Here is an 18,111-nt window from a genome sequence, read left to right on the forward strand (position 1 = left end):
ATCGGTTTGAATTTGAATACAGAGATGCTAAAGGAAAATCCTCTGAACTTCATGGATATTCGCAATGCATTGACAAAGCAAATGATATGTCCGCTTCCGGGTAATGTTCTCAACGCAGTTTCAATACTACTCCACAGTGGGCATGGGCGCAGTAAAATAATGGAACAGCTAGTTGTGCTCTGGATATCCTTAATTTCAGTCCTGTAAATGGAAAGCCAATGAGGATAATGTTTTCCCACCGTGATCCCAACATTCATAAAAGTGGGTCTGCAAATGTTTTTATTAAGAATCTTGATAAATCAATAGATAATAGAGCGTTGCATGATACATTCTTTGCTTTTGGTCCAATTCTTTCTTTCAAAGTGGCCACAAATGATAATGGTCAGTCAAAAGGATATGGTTTTGTTCAGTTTGAGCAAGATGACTCAACAAATAGTGCCATTGAAAAGTTGAATGGTATGTTGATGAACGATAAGCAGGTCTATGTTGGTCTATTTATTCAACGTTAGGAAAGAGATCGAGCTACTGGTACATCAAAATTCAACAATGTTTATGTCAAAAATCTGTCAGAAACAACCACAGATGAAGATTTGGAAAGGGTTTTTTTTTTAGCTATGGCCCTGTCACCCGTGCAGTTGTTATGCAAGATGCAGATGAGAAATCCAAGGGCTTCCGGTTTGTTAATTTTGAAAATGCAGATGATGTTGCTAACGCTGTTGAGAATTTAAATGGAAAAAAAAAAACAATGATGATAGGGAGTGGTATGTTGGAAGAGCCCAGAAAAAAACTGAAAGAGAAACAGAGTTATGAGCCAAGTTTAGCATCCACACCCCAAGGGAATGTATATACTCTACCTTCTCTATAAAGTACGACAATGAAGAAGTTACCAATAGTTGCTGGTACTACAAAAATACCCTCCACTGATTCCACCAATTGTGGTGTGGTGAAATATTTAGAACCCATGGACACTACAGTGAATGGAGCCCTTTCGCAGAATCCATCTATACAATACCATGGAATCACCGAATAGTCTCTTGCTATTGTAATTCAGCTGCGAAGTTTTCAGCGTTAGCATCGTCACTCCTTTTGAAATTAAACTCCTGGGGAGTTCCCATTACTTGCTAATCCCTCAATTGTTTTACATGTGCTTACCGAATGTGATTTGGATCCACAAGATCTTGCAAGCCTTGAGGATACATGTTTGTTTTTTAGACCACCTGCAAACTTTTCCCCTTATTTTGATATGTCTATTTCTGAACTCACGGCATTGGATATGTGCCAAAGAAGAACTGTATTTAAACCAATGACAAAAGAAGAAAGGGAGAGCCTAAAAAAAAATATGTGGAGGTTCGTGGAAGTTGGTATTGTGATTTTCTGAAGGCTGGTGAAGTATGCTTGAAGCGTGAAAAGTGTCAAGCCATTGTTGGCCCTGGTCATAATATTGTGGTAACAAACACTGGAGAAGTTCATTCATTTGGATCTAACAGTTTTGGGCAGCTAGGTCATGGGACAAAAGGCTTCAGGGCATTAGAATTTGTACACTGCACTTTGATTCTCTCCTCTGCTCTGCCTGTGCGTATGTTTTTAGTGCAGAGGAAGGACTGAAGCTGAAGGTGCCTTTCAATTCACAGGTGTTTGTTATTCTTTTGAGATATCGAGGGCATGGAGGGACAAATACGCTCAGAAGCTCCATGCGATGCCACTATCATCAGGTCCAGGGATTGAATCTTGCTGATCAAGTCATGAGAAACCAGGCATGGATTTTCATTGCACAGGTGGTTGGGTAAATGCTACACCAATTTGACTTGGTGGATGCCTCGACTCAAAAGTGTGTTGTGCAAAATGTTGTGTACCTGTTCAAGGGAACAAGTTGGGGTAGAGGAAGGTGGTCTCTCCAAAGATGTGATGGCTTTCAAAGAGGTCCCTGCTAATGGACTCTCTGCTAAAACAACTGAGGTTGAAACGAAACTTGATGAAGGAAACATTGAAGAAGCCGAGTCTTCACTCTGTGAGTCATTATCTCTAAATTATGAGGAGGCTAGAGCTCTATTAGGAAGATTAGAGTATCAAAGAGGAAACATTAAGGCTACCTTGCAAGTATTCGAGGGAATTGAATTACATGCTGTAAAACAACGCTTACGATTGTCTATTTCAGAAAAATCTCACTCTAAACGAGGTCGATCACGGCAAGAACTATCACAATCAGTTTCACTACATGTAGCCAGCCTATTGCTTGAGGCGATATAATTGAAGGCATTGTCACTGCAAAAGCTTGGTCAAACCATTGCCATAACATCTTGCAATGTTATGAGGGATCCGTGGCGTAATGTTAGCGTGTTTGACTCCAGATCAGAAGGTTGCATGTTCGATTCATGTCCGTGCTATTACTTTTATCCTTCCAGTATGTGATATTTTTAGTGAATCCCAGTTTTACTTCTATTTGTCATAAAAGTTTGATGTCTCTAAGCATAATTTTGGTCTGTAGCAGTCAGAGATGTCCCTTGTTAAGGCAGGTCCAGTCTAATTACCAATGGAATTATTCTCAAGATCTATATTGTATTGTTTAGACTTTGACAAGTAATTTCTGTGGCTGGTCATAAAGGTCAAGCGTAAGGAGTTGTCGACCAGTATAATTGATTGGAATATGTTGCCTTTGCCTATACAACTAACTTGGAAATTTCTCATAACAAAGGTTTAGAATTAGATCTTACAATAGACTTAGTACTGCAAAATGTATTTTTAGCTTCGATGTTGTCTTTTGAAATTGCAAGTGATGATTGATTAAATCAAATCATCAAGCTAATTGAAAGTGGTTGTAATGGAATTGACTTCTTTAGGTTGTTTGAGTTGCTCTAGCAATTTTGAAAAAAGTCAAATCATTTTAGTAGTAAAAAATATATATATTTTTTTTTTTATCATTTAAATTTATGGTCAATGTCATTTAATAATTTAATAATTCAATTTATTTTGGTTTCTAATATAATTAAATTTGTTTGCAATAATTTTTTTTTTCTTAGTAGGTAGGCTTCAAGGTCCAAATTTTGAACCTAGCCACGTGTGAGGCTCCCTCCTAAGGTCTTCTAACTAAAAACTAAATTTCTCTAATTTTAAACACAATAAGATGGGAAATAACTTATTTATATCTAAACATTTATTTGATGATAATATACCATTAAAATTTATTTACCACAAATTAAATAAGTAAAAATTTCATTGCAACCATTTACATAAGTAATCAATAAACGAAGGAATACCTATTCCAATAGCTTAGTTGAGATGCTCCTGAGCTCCTGACTCTGTTGGGATGCTCCTCTTGACTACCCGACTCGATTTGCCTCCCAACCAACTAGGAAGTATTTCTTAGCCCAGGGAACCTCCACAAGTTCCCTAGCCATCCAAGTCCAAGTCCAACCAGCTGTAGTGTGTCCAAATTTAACAAACACTCTCTAGATCCAAGTTTGTATTCCCTCATTTATCTCTCCATTCTCTCCCTTCTCTTTCTCCACATTCCTCCCTCAAAACAAAATCCTCCAAAACAAAGCCAAGACCAAGGATTCCCCCTCTCCTCTCATCATCCCTCCCCTTTTATGTCTCTTCCTCCCATCCACCTCAACCACCTATCATTAATGTCATGACTACCCCCTCATCCTTTCATTTAGTATCCTTGACTTTTCTTACCATATCTTGTTCAAGTAGATTTGAGAAGACACTTTTAGGGATAAGATATGGATATTTAATTTGGAAATTAATTGGAGAAGACCATGTCTTCTCCCAAGTAGATTTTGAGAAGACACCTTGGGATATGGATATTTAATTTGGAATAAATGGAAGGAGACCATATCATATCCAAAATTAAATTTGAGAAGACAAGTTGGGAATTGAATAATAACAATAATAAAATTTATATCAGTAAATAAAATTACGGTTTCAAAAATGTAGGTATATACCAATATTCTTGATAATTATAAGTCAATATTTTCAGGTACTTTAAACAATAATAAAATTTGCATGATAAGATTAATTAGGACATTACAGATATTAATAATGATATGACTTGATTGCGATCACATACTTGAAATACTTTGACGACACAACAACATAGATCATTTGAAACACGTTAACAACATATTTCCCTCATTTCGACAACTTTGCAATGACTTTACAACAATTGTGACAGTAAAGGTACACTTTGTGACGACCGTGACGACACTTTTGCGACAATGCTTAAAACTTTGGAAATGAGTGAGACATATGTCTTCATGGTAAGATCAACTCATTTGCACATAGATAACCTCTTGAAAACACCAAAACAAGCTTATGTACATTATGCGACACTTAACATGCGAAGAGACGATAATTGCTAAAATGCAAATGACTCTTGCGATATGTGAATGACAGTGAAAGTAATGCATGCCAGAGCAAAGACAACATGAAAACAACACTAACTAAAGTGAAAGCAAGTGGAAGCAACAACCCAAAACATGAAAAAAACACTCACAAAAACAAAGGTGTGTGGAAACGACACTTTGCAAAACTCATCGAAATGGAAGTACAAACGTAGCTAGAATGTGAGAAATTGTCGTTGTTAATGCGTAGTGACTGTCAAAATGTATAGGACATCGCACAGGCACAGTCCTCATGGACCATGTTATGCTTGTTCAAGCGTGTGTAAAATAATGCGCTCATGCACTTGTTATGGATTGAGCATGTGTGCACAAGTGACTTCGACACTTTTGATCCAAGAAGGGAGCTCAAAAGCATCAGCTGACCAAGAAGTGACTACAAAACGATTGATCGCAAGATCTACCATAGGCTCCAAAACGCGAGTGTATGCGAAATTTTGGAGGGTGTTTTTCACAGTGAGAACACCACCTTACTCATTATCCCATGATTTAAAAAAGTGGTTTTCACAATCATGTTGTGACAATATGTGGTCACTCCAAGTCCCTCTTTTCATGGCTATTCTTGTGACAAATTCCACAAGCTAAGTATAATACCACATGTTAAAATTGAAAAGAAATAATAAACAACATGCATAACAATGGGATAAAATTTCTCAGGTAGAGCCTTCTCATAGAAAAAAATCGTACTTCAAAGTAATGTCATCAAAATATATCTAGTAAAATGAAAGTATCAAGATTAAAAACAATGAAATAAAGATAAAAATGATGAAATGAGTAAAAATGAATCTTTTATGGATAAAGGTTAGATGTAGTGGGATAATATGTAGTTCGTGTATAGGATTATGACTACTATTGAAAAGGGCATGACCTAAATAGAGCTGGTATAGAGTCAAGTCTAAAACTGTATTGGATTTTGTGAGCTCAGATTATTGATATAAAAGGACATTAACTAGCAAGTGCACTATATATTGCAAAGGAAACGTCGTAAGGCATAAATTCAAGGAGAATGTGACATAAAAAATCATTGAAGATAAAAATTAGTAAATAAAATTCCATTCAATGCTAGAAGATAAAGGGAAATAAGTTACATTATGCCAAATTGACAGATTCTATAACATTTCTAACATAGATTGTTCGTGTTTGTCCTTAGAACACTTACCTAAAGTTTAAGGGGAGGTAGGGACAAAAGTAGTGAAAACACTTTAACTAAGGAATAATTATTATAGCATCTTTAGGTCAATTCTAAAACACCATTATTTGTACTAGGTTTTAATAATTCAATGTCTTCCCGAATTCATTTCTATTTTTTAGGCCTAGGGTAAATACAGGTCTTGGTTGACGTTTTATTTCAATGAAATCCGATCGGAGGCAATGTCCCATTCTCGCTGCTTCATTGGCGGCTATTGCATTTGGCGCTTATCCTTTAGAGGCATACCTAAGATGGCTATTGGTTGACGTTCATTTTGTTAAGGATGGTGCTAATTTAAAATTATTGATAGGTTGGACATGTTTAGTAGTCACTCTCATTTATATGCTTATGTGCGTGTGGGATAAGAATTATCCTCATCGGGATTAGTTTGGCCCTTCCAGTAAGGAGGTGAGAATGGATTTTAGGGGGTATCATTCAGTTATGCTTATCTTACGATTGCACCACCTACTTTTGAGAATGATCTAAAAATGGGGCACTTAGGCTTCTTGTCTAACTTACAAGAACCTCTCCCACTTCCAAAGCTTTAAATTTTCCCAAGTCTTTATGATTAACCAATGCGGAATTAAGAAATGCTTGAAAAAAATGGTGTATGTTGGTATTTGTTTTTAATTGTTCATGTGCTGTAAATTAATGTGTTGAAACTGATGTATAAATACATGTAATAGGCAGCAGTAAAGACAAACGCATAAGACAACAAATTAATTAGGAGTTCACCCACAACTCTTGGGCTACATCTCTATGAGCTCTAGTTAACTCAACTAAGCTCTCTGGGATTATGGTATAAGTCCTTTTTACAAGCTCTTGGCTCAACTCCTACTGTTTTACACAGAAATAGTGGGTTCAGACACCATTTTTTCCCCTGGTTCTTGAATCTCTTAGCTTTTTGGCTTTTGGCTCTCACTCTGGCTTTTGGCTCTGCCTCTAGTTCTCTGGCTCTGGCTTCTTTCTGCCCTCTATCAGTTTATAGCCCTCTTGGCTTTTCACTTGGCCTCCAAGTGACTCCCTTGGCTGCCTTTTTGCTTCTTTGTTGCCTCCTTCACCTCAGCCTCCTGCTTTGGCTTCACTTTCAACAACAGAAAGCCCAACAACACCCTCAGCTACCAACAACCAACAATCCTTCCTCTTCTTCTGTCGGTCTGTGGCTTTTAAGCCAAATCGGTGTTGTTGGTTCATTTTCCCTCTCGGGCTCTCCGTCTTCCTATTTTGGTCTACTCAAATCCCTTCTCTGAGCGTTAGCAATCATTGCTAAATTCCCTCAGGGATGGATGCCACCTATATTGTAATGGAATGGGTCATCCGCGCTTGAAATCCCTCAATATAACCATTCTTGGCTTACACAGGAAAACATACCAAACACGGGAAAAATCCACAAAGAACATTGTTCACCAGACTTCAAATTTCCATAATTTCTCCCTAAACTCCTATCGAGTCCACCCATAATCGTTGTCACAAATCACTTCAGTCTGTCCCTTTGTATTCTAGAAATACATTAAAATATCACAAAATCCCGTAGCAATGGCTTTATATCAGATTTGCATTATTATGTAATACCGTTTTAAAGTGTTATCGGGTCCGACGATCGGATCGCATATATATATATATATATATATATATATATATATATATATATATATATATATATATATATATCATATTTCCGCTCCTTTGTAATGCACCGATGCAATATTGTGATGCGACTTGTTGAAATCGCATATCGCATCAGCGCGAGGCCTTTCCATATAGTATGGTCTACGTCAACGTCGATTGCGATCCATCGATATTGGCGATCGCAGTATCACATCAACCCGATCCCATCGCATGTTATGCCTCCGATTACTTTCGCCTGTCGCCGGCGATGCGATATGCCAATTGGATCTAGACCATTGATTGGCCAAATCCAACAGCTCCTGTTCAGATTTGGTTTAAGCCTTCGATAGGCCTTATTTCACTGTTTCTTCAGAGTTTTGCCTCTTTCCCAAAGAACAAAGGGGAACTTCTTTTTATGATAACTTCTTCATCTGAAGTCCATTTTCACCCATTCCAGTTGCGTTGGATTCAAAATGAGGAGATCTCTACAATGAGACTATTTCTGAGAGCGGCCTGTGCTTTTCATTTTCCTTTGATTTACAAAGGATTTGTGCCATTTGGCACATTTTACCTCTTATATGAAGTCTTTTAGAGTTAGAGGCTTATCCAGGATCCATTTTTAGATCATGCCTTCCCACTAAACGAACTTTTGGTCTCCAAAAGACTAATGTATTGATCTGGACAGTAAATGAGAGTGACTCACCTTCTTCTTTCAGCCTCACTACGCTTGCCTTTGCATAGTGCCTCTGCACCAATAGTTCCTGACCACTTCCCTTCTTGGATGGGTTAGTCTTCTTGGGAAGAACTGTCTTCCTCCTTCCCTTCCTACAGAACTTCTGCTGAATGGTCATAGAAGGTAGTTTGAACTTCTTCTGCCTTGATCATTGATCCAAGGTGGCTCAAACAAATGTGAAGTTCATCTGCTTCACAAAAAATTTCATTTGTACTTGTTTGACAAACTGTCAACAACAACTGTTAACAACAAAAAAAATACAGACAACAACTGGATGGCCTAAACTCTTGCCTCAACAAAGAAAAAGATTTCACATCTTGTGAACACCTTCATGTATTACATCTGCATACAAATGATGGGCTAGACAACAAGCCCACAAAACATGCCTTTAAACAAATGACCCTTCAAGTCAAGCATGTAGAAAAATACCATTAGGACTCTTTTTCAAAAGATGAAACACTTCATCATTATCTCCATTTGGAGACCAAGTTAACTTCTCCCAAGTCAACATGGCACCACATGCATGTCAAAGAAATCAACCCTACAAGTTAATTACACATACATGTTCAAAAACAAGGAAATCATCAACATCCCTGTGTTCATGCATCTCATGCTCATGCATGCATTTCATCCTTAAACTTTCACTTAAGCACACTGTACTTTCGAAGCTGAAATGAATATAATGTAGCTGCATCAATAGACATGCAATCTTAATCGGATAATAACTCTAACCGTTCCTTATAAATCCCTTTCAAAGGTACTACCTTTGTCTGCACATCAGCATCATCACGTGAATTATTCTAAGACACATCAGTCATGGAATCTTCACTTCCATTTCTGCCATCTTCTCTTTCCACTTTCTTTAGCTTTTGTGGAAGCATTGCTGGATTCAAAGTCCAACATTTTGCAGCAATATGTCCTTGCTTATGGCAGTAAGTGCACTGCATGTGCATCCTCTTGACAGCATGATTTGCCTTGTCCAATGGACCTTTGGCTTCTTGCTTCTTTTCCTTCAAAAGTTTCCTGTATGTGGCCATTCTCTTCCAACATCTAGAAACATTATGGTTATCCAACCCACAAAAGGAGCGTGAATTTTTTTTTCCATACGTATGTGGAAATTTATCATGCTTTGCACAATCAAAAAGAAAATGTTTAGAACCAGATTTATACCTTTCTCTTTCACCTTTATCGCCTTCATGAGGAGGTGAAGCAAATGAAGAAGTGGCTTCCTTTGGAACACCATCAATATCTTCAAGGCAGTTGGAATCTCCCCAACTCTCTGGTTCAAGTGTGTGCTTCTGAACACTTGCATCCTACAAATGATGTTTCAAGCTATTGCATTCCTCCTGAATACAATCTTCACACTCTGTTATGCAACTCCTTCTTGGAGCTATTTCAATGGCCTTCATGGCAGCTTTGGAACCTTCTCCATAAGCTTGTCTATAGCCAAGACCCAAATACTTAGGCCTTTCCTCAATCATTATTGGTTCAACAATACTTTGTGCATGCCTACCCAGGCCCTTTCCTTCATAGCCCATCTTGGACATTAGCTTGGAACCTATGCCTTTAGTATGTTTTTCAAAAGAATCAATATAAGCATCCTTAGAGGAATTTGAAGACAAACTGGAATGGTTTACCTCTTCTTCAAGCTGATACTTGACTAAGGCTTCTTGGGCAACAAAGAGTTGTGTTTCCAACTCATGCATCCTCTTCAGGTTCATATTTGCAATATGAAGTTGCCTCTCCATTTCCTACAGTCTGTTAGAAAGCAACTGCTTCTCTTCCTTCATGGAATTCATCTGCTTTATAAGCATGCTGCTCTTCCTTCAATCCTTATACATTTCTCTCACCATATCCATCATGGTGGACAATTCTTGGTTCATGTCTTCATCAAAGAATCTTGTGAAGAGAGCAGAATTTGAGGACGCACTTGTAGAAGTTGCCATTACGCCAATGAACAAAAAAAAAACTTCAACAAGATAATAAAAAGCTTATTTAAGCAACCTTTTGCAACAAAACTCTTGTGCTCCGAGGATTGCCTTAAGGTCCTTTGGGATAGAAGAATGTATTCTGCCCTTCTTCCTTCTTGTCCTTCCTGGACTGAGCTATGAACAACTTTCCCTTTACCTCTGCAAACTCAAAAAATAGTCAGTTTGCAACACAAGCATACAAGCAACCTCTGACTCTTTAAACACCTTTTAGACAAGAAATCTTTGCTCTGTCAATCAAGCATTCTGATATAACCTTCTTAAAGGTGTGTTAATAAATCTTAAGCTCCGATACCACCTGATCTGAAAATGGGGCACTTAGGCTTCTTGTCTAACTTACAAGAACCTCTCCCACTTCCAAATCTTTAAATTTTCCCAAGCCTTTATGATTAACCAATGCGGAATTAAGAAATGCTTGAAAACAATGGTGTATGCTGGTATTTGTTTTTAACTATTCATGTGTTGTAAATTAATGTGTTGAAACTGATGTATAAATACATGTAACAGAAAATAAAGCAGCAGTAAAGACAAACACATAAGACAACAAATTAATTAGGAGTTCACCCACAACTCTTGGGCTACATCTCCGTGAGCTCTAGTCAACTCAACTAGGCTCTCTGGGATTATGGTATAAGTCCTTTTTACAAGCTCTTCGCTCAACTCCTACTATTTTACGCAGAAACAGTGGGTTCAGACACCATTTTTTTCCCTTGGCTCTTGAAGCTCTCAGCTTTCTGGCTTTTGGCTCTGGCTCTGGCTCTGGCTCTTTGGCTCGGGCTTCTTTTTGCCCTCTGTCAGTTTATAGCCCTCTTGGCTTTTCACTTGGCTTCCAAGTGACTCCCTTGGCTGCCTTTTTTCTTCTTCGCTACCTCCTTCGCCTCAGCCTCCTACTTTGGCTTCACTTTCAACAACAAAAACCCCAACAACACCCTCAGCTACCAACAACCAATAGTCCTTCCTCTGCTTCTGTCCTTCTGTGGCTTTTAAGCCAAATCGGTGTTGTTGGTTCATTTTCCCTCTTGGGCTCTCCATATTCCTATTTTGGTCCGCTCAAATCCCTTCTCTGAGCGTTAGCAATCATTGATAAATGCCCTTAGGGATGGATGCCACCTATACTGTAACGGATGGGTCGTCAGCGCTTGAAATCCCTCAATATAGCCATTCTTGGCTGACACAGGAAAGCATACCAAACACGGGAAAAATTTGCAGAGAACATTCTTCACCAGACTTCAAATTTCCATAATTGCGCCTTAAACTCTTATCGGGTCCGCCCATAATCATTGTCGCAAATCGCTTCGGCCTGTCCCTTTGTATTTTATAAATACATTAAAATATCGCAAAATCCTGTAGCAATGGCTTTATATCAGATTTGAATTATTATGTAATATCGTTTTAAAGTGCTATCGGGTCCGATGATCAGATTGCATATATATATATATATATATATATATAGATATATATATATATATATATATATATATATATATATATATATATATATATATATATATATCATTTTAAAGTGCTATTGGGTCCGATCGTATATATATATATATATATATATATATATATATCTATATCTATATATATATATATATATATATATATATATATATATATATATATATATATATATTATGTCCACTCCTCTGTAATGCGCCAATGCGATATTGGGATGCGATTTGTCGCAATCGCATATCGCATCAACTTGAGGCCTTTCCATATAGTATGGTCTATGCCAACACCGATTGCGATATGCTGATATCAGCGATCGCGGTATCTCATCGGCCCGATCCCATCAAATGTTATGCCTCTGATTGCTTCTGCCTGTCACCGTCGATGCGATATGCCAATCGGATCTGGACCGTTGATTGGCCAGATCCGACGGATCCTGTGCAGATTTGGTTTAAGCCTTCAATAGGCCTTATTTCACTGTTTCTTCGGATTTTTGCCTCTTTCCCAAAGAATAAAGGGGAACTTATTTTTATGATAACTTCTTCATTTGAAGTCTGTTTTCGCCCATTCAAGTTGCGTTGGATTTAGAATGAGGAGATCTTTGCAATGAGACTATTTCTGAGAGTAGCTTGCGATTTTCATTTTCCTCTGATTTACAAAGGCTTTGTGCCATTTGGCACCTTTTACCTCTTATATGAAGCCTTTTAGACTTGGAGGTTTATCCAAGATCCATTTTTGGATCAAACAAGTTGATCCATTTGTAGAAATCCTTCATAGAGGATTACAATGTGTGATCTTAAGTAATGCATTGATCGTCCGGTGATCCAATTGAGGTAAGAATATTTCCCAAGGTTTTGTAGCAGTATAGTTCAAGGTAGAGAGAAATTGAAATTGGCATCGAGTGTGCCAAATCGTGGATCATATCTACCGGCATGGAGTTAAAGGGCACATGGGGGTAAGGAATCTCCCTGTTTGGGGTGGATAGTCTCAATATGTCTCAAACTCGATTATTATTTTGACTTCTTGATCTCACTATTCCAATTTCCATGGGATTTAGACCCAAAGGGATCAGGTGGGAGGTGAGTGTAGATTACAAAATAGGAAAGATGACCTCTATATTTATTAGATGTTAGCTACAATAGGCTAGTCCCCCTCCTTTACAACCAATACGATATTTAGGACCAGGAAGGTCTTATAAAACGAACCCTTGAGTGATGGATTATTCTTTCTATTGAAATTACTGAACCTTCGTAGGGCCCAGACAAGGTTTTTCTGTATTCCTTACCATATAAAGTTTTAGCCTGGTCTACACTAGGTAAGCCATATCTTAATCAATATCAGAGTATATCTCAATTGGCATTATATATGTAATTATATGACAAAAAACTCAGCACCAATCAATGATTTAAAGTCAAAACACATTTAGTTTGGTGAGTGTTTCGGTTGGCACAAAACTCATGGTACAATAACCATGACCCCAAGGGCTCATATTGGTTCAAAGTCACCATAATATGTTGGTGACCTAGCCAAGAAAGTCATCCCTACATCTACCTCTATTTCATGACTAAGGTGAGGAGGATGTAGAGAAACACCGGTTCCTTTGCAATGTGATCTAAAATTTATGGAGGACCAACGATGCCAACATATTGGTATACTTCTACATGACTCTACATGGTAGGGCTTTACTATGGTATATGCAATGCAAGCAAAGTGCACCTGTGATGTAGCAATAATGATGAGGTAGCGATAGTGTGTTAATTACATATCGATATTGAGACAAATACCCAAAGTGATATTAATATCGATAGTCAAAGGGCGGGGCAGGATATATAGGCATATGTTCATGTTGGTTTTAATGATTAAGTTGTGGATTACGCCATTGAACCAACACCTGTACCCTTTTTAGGGTAAGAACCTCCTTCAGACTTTCTAGGGATAGCCTTTTCACCCCCACACCTGATGAGTTATCCCCCACATACCAACGAAGAAGTCTAAGAAACACATCCTATCCATATTAAAGATAGCTAATTACTATCGCATGAAGAGTTGAATACAATTAGAGTGTCAGTTAACTGAGTCAAGTTGAGTCAAGTTGAGCCAATTCAAGTTAAGTCTTAATTTGGGTAAAATCAAATTTAGTTTGTGGTTGCATGTCAAAGTTATTGTAAGTGAGTCGCTAGTTGAGAAAGGTTAAATACCCCTCACTTGGTTCATTCTAATCATCAAGTTTGTGTGGTCAATTGAAGAACTGCAACTCATGTCATTATGTGTGTGAATTTGTGGTGTTATTTTGCGCCTTACCTCCTTTGCCTTTTCAACAAATTGGTATCGGACCCGAGGAAAGAAAACAAGATTCGTGGAGCTAGCAGAGCTCATAAGAACAGGGCCAAGTGAAGAAGGGCGGAATTTTTTTTTAAATTAGTTTTGCAGAATTACTACATAGTTAAGGTGTGACCAGCGCACGTTCCCTCTGTCGAATGGTGCGCTAATTTAGACACACACAATTTTGAAATTTTAGGTGACCCAACGCAACTCCACCCCTATCGAAACCTGCGTTGATCACGTGAGCAAAAAAGTGGTGTATAAATTCCAAAGTTCATGCATATGTTCGAAGGCTTTTAGGTTTTGAAAGTATTAAAAGATCACGTGGGTAAGTTGTTTGGAATTATTATATTAAAGTTTTTTCCTAAACAATAGGTGACCATCCCTTTTGAAAAAGATAAAAATAATTAAACTTTGAATTAATCAGAAGGAGTTGCAGCTCACAGGTGAGAACACCACCTGGAGACTGCACTCAACATACAAGGAGGAGACTCTCACTCACATTCACCCTCCATTACATGAATGAATATTACATATTAAATACATCACTGAAAAATAGGTAGTTGTAAACAACCTCCTAAATTCTAGGAACAACTCTTAAACTAAGAAGATGCGTTACAACCACATAACCATTTCTCCATTATTTCTAACTCCCCCCTTAATGGAGAAAGGGTTATTTTGCACACCTAACATCCCTCTAAATAACTCAAACTTTACTCGCCCTAGAGGCTTAGTAAAAATGTCAGCTAAATTATCACAAGTATTACAATAATCCACACAAATTTCCTTTGACTGTATCTTTTCTCGGACAAAGTGAAACTGATTATCAATGTGTTTAGTATTCTTATGGAAAACTGGATTGTATGCAAGCTTTATTGTGCTTTGATTGTCAGTTTTGATATTGGTTGCTGCTTTTTGTCCTTCGCCTGCATCACTAAGCAATCTCCTCAACCAGATGGCTTCGCATGTAGCTGCACACAATGCCTGGTACTCTGCTTCACATGACGATAATGCTACAGTGCTTTGCTTTTTGCTACTCCATGAAATAACCCCGGATCCAATGCTAAATGCATAACCTGTGATAGATCTACGATCATCCAGGTTGCCTGCCCAATCAGAATCTGAATAACCTGCTAAAGTAACATCAGAAATGTCAGTGTATAAAATACCATAATTACAAGTACCACTAAGGTACCTCAACACACATTTTGCTGCATTCCAGTGACTGTCGAGTGGTCTGGACATAAACCGGCTCAGCACACTAACAGAGTATGCCAAATCAGGCCTAGTTGTCGTAAGATATATCAGACTTCCCACTAGGTGTCTATACAAAGTGGCATCCACCTGTTTTGTGCCATCGTCACTGCTTAATTTGAGATTCTGTTGCAATGGTGTTGCTGCTGTTTTACACTGTTCCATTCTGAATCGTTCCAACAGGTTTCTGGCATACTTTCCTTGAGTTAGAAAAGTTTGACCAGAATCTTTCCACACTTCTAGTCCTAGGCAATAATGAAGATCACCAAGGTCTTTCATTTCAAATTCTTGTGACATTTGCTGCTTGATTTCTTTGATTAAACTATTTGCATTCCCTGTTATTATCATGTCATCCACATACAAAGAAATCAAAATTATTTGCCTCTGTTTATTTATCTTGGTGTACAGATTTGGATTGTTGAGGCTCCTATGGAAACTATGCTGAACAAAAAATGAATCAATTTTGTCATACCATGACCTGGGTGCTTGTTTCAATCCATAAAGTGCCTTATGCAGTTTACACACTAAATGTTCCTTCCCCTTTTTCACAAAACCAGGAGGCTGTACTAAATATATTTCTTCTTTTAATTCTCCATTCAGAAATGCAGATTTAACATCTAACTGGTGTAGCTTCCATTTATGTTTTGTTGCTAAACAGATTAGCATTCTAATTGTATTAAGTTTAGCTACGGGGGCAAAGGTGTCATCAAAATCAATTCCTTCCTGTTGTGAATAACCCTTTGCTACCAGTCTTGCTTTGAATTTTTCTACAGTACCCTCTGCATTTATCTTGGGTTTATATAGCCACTTACAACCTATAGGGGTTTTTCCTTCTGGCAACTCAACTAAGTCCCAAGTATGGTTTCTATATATGGATTCCATTTCTTCATGCATTGCAGCCCTCCATTCATCTGATCTACTTGCTTCTTCATAATTTGAAGGTTCTACAATATTTAAAATTTTAGACATTAAAGCATAGTCTATGAGTTTTGCAGGTAGTCTAGTCTTTCTACCTGATCTTCTCGGTAAAGGACTCACCTCAACTCTTCCTGTTTCAACACTGTCTGGGCCTGCATCCTCAATTATTGAGCTATCTGCTGCTCCTTCTTCTTGTTTCTGCTCCTGCTCCTTTTCTTCTTCTTCTTCTTCTTCACTGTTCAGTTCTATCAGAAATGGAATGTGGCTGTCATTGTTAGAGTCTTCCTTTCCATCTCCTATCTGTTCATGAAAAATAACATCTTTGCTTGCAAACACTTTATGAGTCACAGGATTATATAATTTGTATGCTTTATATTCTGTGCCATATCCTACAAATATGCATTTCAAGGCTTTGGGATCTAGCTTTTTCCTATCTGCTTTCGGTACATGAGCAAAAGCTTTAGATCCAAATATTCTCAGATGACCAACTGCTGGTTTGAGTCCAAACAATGCTTCAAAGGGGGTTTTGAAGCCTAGACATTTGGTGGGACTCCTATTCTTTAAATAAACAGCAGTATTAATGGCTTCTGCCCAAAGACCATTAGAAATGCCCTTACCTTGAAGCATACTTCTCGCGCACTCCACAAGGGTCCTGTTCTTGCGTTCTGCTACTCCATTCTGCTGTGGAGTGTGTGGCACTGTGAATTGCTGTATAATCCCATGCTGCTTGCAGAAGTTCATGAACTCATTTAACCTGTATTCCCCCCCTTGATCTGAGCGGAGAATCTTTATCTTCTTTCCTGTTTGGTTCTCTATCATAGATTTGAATTCTTTAAAATATTGGAAAGCTTGACTCTTTTTTCTTAAAAAATACACCCAAGAGAACCTAGTGCAATCATCTATAAACAGTAGAAAGTAGTATGCACCTCCTAAAGACCTAGTCTGCATAGGTCCACAAATATCTGTATGCACTAGTTCTAGGATGTCTCTTTGTTTTCTGTTGACATGCACAGGGAATTCATCTCTATGCATCTTCCCTAATGCACATCCATCACATTCCAGTTTGATATTATGTAAAGCAGGAAGTCCATCGACCATACCTTTATTTTTAAGCAAGATGAGATCTTGTAGATTGATATGTCCAAATCTCTGGTGCCAGAGATTCTCAGCTGTTGATGTTGCTGCAACCATCGCCTGTCGTGGCATGCTCTTTGCATCCAGTTTATACAAATTCCCCACACGTACTCCTGTTGCAACTGTCTCCAATTTTCTATCCTGAATGACACATCCATTCTTGAAGAATTGTACCTGCATGTCCTGGTCTGTTATCATAGAGACAGAGATCAAATTCTTTTTAATTCCTGGAACATATAGAACATTTTTGAGATGTTTGATATCGCCACTAGGTAGCTTCACAGGAATATCCCCACAACCTTTGATCTCATACCCACTGTCATCACCCAAATAAATTTTGGATCCACATGTAGAATCTTCAAGAAACTCAAAATATTCTCTCTTACCAGTCATGTGCGAGGATGCGCCTGAATCGACATACCATGTATTGTCCTCATCTCCTCTTGATGCTGAAAGTGCACAGTCGACTGTAAATAGCCGAAGATCATAGCTGTGGTCTTCCTCCTCTTCAGCAAAACAGCCTTGATGCTTCTGCTGTTTACCTCTCCTTTCATCTGTTTGCCTCTTATAACACTCTCTGATCTGGTGACCAGGCTTTCCACAGTAAAAGCATCTCTTAGCATAGTTATCATTCATACCTCTAGATGGTCTCCTTTGAAAGGAGTTAGCCCCTTTCTGCTGCTGCTGTGGTTGCTGGTGCTGATGTTGGTGCTGGCGCTGCTTTCCTCTGTGCTGTCTTTTCTTTGCCATCAGAGCAAGGTCATTGCTCTGGGTCTTCAAATTTTGTCTTCGCTCCTCCTCCTGGAGCAGAATTGCTGTCAGCTCATCAAAAGAGGGGGCTTTCTCCCTCGCTGACAACCCTGAGATGAATGTCTGATATTCATCGGTCATCCTGTTCAGTGTGAGGGTAACCAGATCTGAGTCTGATACCTTTTCTCCAATGGATCCCAATTTGTCTTTCAGATCCTTGATTCTGGCTGTGAATCCATCAACAGATTCATTCTCGTCCATCTTTAGTGCATACAATTTTCCTTTGAGTGCGAGAACACGATTTGTGTTCTGTGTCTCATACAGACCCTTGATCGTGCTCCAAATATCTGCGGCCGA

Source organism: Pinus tabuliformis, chromosome 5_1, assembly GCF_031772625.1.
Source record: "Pinus tabuliformis cultivar Carrire ecotype Pingquan chromosome 5_1, CPIR1, whole genome shotgun sequence".
NCBI lineage: Eukaryota > Viridiplantae > Streptophyta > Pinopsida > Pinales > Pinaceae > Pinus > Pinus tabuliformis.